At 35.7% G+C, this 2,245-nt stretch overlaps 1 pseudogene; it reads left to right on the top strand.

The window, feature by feature from the left end:
- The first annotated feature begins 258 nt into the window (after window positions 1-258).
- Window positions 259-1,691, top strand: LOC128773805 (cytochrome c oxidase subunit 1-like; annotated as a pseudogene).
- Window positions 1,692-2,245: the final 554 nt, after the last annotated feature.

The following is a 2,245-nucleotide window of genomic DNA, read 5'->3' on the forward strand; positions in this document are numbered from 1 at the left end:
TGTGTCTACCCTTGTACATTAAGGCCTGTTTGTCCCCAGCTGCTTTCAGAATTCTCTCTTTATCTTTGTATTTTTCCAGTTTCACTATGATATGATGTGCAGAAGATCAATTCAAGCTATGTCTGAAGGGAGTTTTCTGTGCTGATGCTGCTTCTTTGAATTTGCAATTCGATATATTCACCACAAAGCTTGACAAAAAGAGGGCTCAACCTTTGTTTTTACAATTATACTCTAATGTTTTCCTCAGTCATTTTACCTATGTTCATAAACCACTGATTATTTTTACAAAATCATGAAGATATTGGCACCCTGTATCTTCTATTTGGTGCATGAGTTGGAATAATGGGAACTACCTTAAATGTTCTAATCCATGCCAAACTAGGTCAATCCAGAGCCGTACTGTAAGATGACAAAATTTATAATGTAATTGTGACTGCCCACACATATTCATAATGATTTTCTTCATAATATTGTCTATTAATTGGAGGGTTTGGAAAGTGACTAGTACTACTAATAATTGGAACATCTGATATACCATTTCTCTGAATCAACAATAAAAGCTTCTGACTATTACCACCATCATTTGTACTCTTACATCATCGATAGTTAAAACAGGTTCAGGAACCGGTTGGACTGTATATCCACCTCTAGCTGGCAATCCAGCACACACAGGAGCATCAATAGATCTATTTTTCCCCTTTACTTAGCAGGTGTATCCTCAATTTTAGTGGCTATCAACTTCATTACTATATCAACATGAAGCCACCTGTTATATCCCAATATGAAACACCTTTATTCATTTGTTTTGTCCTAATTACAGCTGTTCTACTTCTGTCACTTTCAGTTTTAGCAACTGGAATTGCTATGTTACTAACAGAAGACAACCTAAGTACCACATTCTTTGACCCTACAGAAATATGAGACACTATTTTATAATATCTATATTGATATATTGATTCTTCTGGCACCCTGAAGTGTATATCCTAATTTTACCCGATTTGGGAATGATTGCACAGATTATTACCTATTATTCAGGAGGAAAAAAAAAGAACCCTTTGTATAGATAGAAATAGTTTCAGCCATAAGTCCATCAGATTCCTAGCTTTCACTGCATGAGCTCACCATATATTTACTGTAGGCATGAATGCCAACACATGAGCATACCTTACATCAGCCTTTGTAATTATTGCTATCCAAACAGGAGTAAAAGTATTTAGTTGACTAACAACCTTTCATGGAGGCGACATCAAATGATCACCAGGCATGCTATGAGTCCTGGGTTTTATCTATTTATTCACAGTGGGGGGCTTAACAGGAATTGTATTAGCTAATTCATTCCTAGATATTGTTCTCCATGACACATATTATATAGTAGCACATTTCCACTACGTCTTATCAATAGAAGCAGTATTTGCTATTATTGGAAGTTTCATTCATTGACTCCCTCTGTTTTCAGTCTGCACACTGAATTCTACTTAGGCAAAAGTTCACTTCATAATTATATTTGTTGAGGTTGATATAATCTTCTTCCCACAACACTTTCTTGACTTATCAAGAATACCTTCATGCTATTCCAATTATCCAGATGTGTACACAACATGAAATACCATCTCATATACAGGCTCATTCATCTCATCACCACAGTTATATTAATAATCTTTATAGTTTGAGAAGCTTTTACATCCAAATGAGAAGTAGCAATGGTAGAGGCGATTAATTCTAACTTCAAATGACTACTCTGATGCCGTCCTCCATATCACATATTTGAAGAATCCACTTGCATAAGTCTAAAATAAGAAAGGAAGGAGTCAAAACTTCTCAAACTTGTTTCAAGCCAACACCATAACCATTACGTTTTTCTCAATAATGAGATATTATTAAAAATTACAAAACTTTGTCAAAGTTAAATTATAGGTTGAAGTCCTGTATATTTCTATGGCATACCCCTTTCAAATTAGGTTTCCAAGATGTGACATCTCCAATGATAAAAGAATACTTACATTTTCATGACAACATGCTGATGATCATCTTAATCAGCTCTTTAGTACTTTGTATTATTTCATTAATACTAACAACTAAATGGGGGCCCCTGGGTGGCTCAGTCAGTTAAGCATCCAGCTCTTGGTTTCAACCCAGGTAATGATCATGGTTCATGAGTTTGAGCCCCACATGGGGTCAATAATGACAGTGAAGAGCCTGCTTGGAATGATCTCTCCCTCTCTCTCTGCCCTTCCCCACTTGTTAT

This window comes from Panthera pardus, unplaced genomic scaffold (assembly GCF_024362965.1).
Source record: "Panthera pardus isolate Hobbes unplaced genomic scaffold, ASM2436296v1 HiC_scaffold_27, whole genome shotgun sequence".
NCBI classification, from domain to species: domain Eukaryota; kingdom Metazoa; phylum Chordata; class Mammalia; order Carnivora; family Felidae; genus Panthera; species Panthera pardus.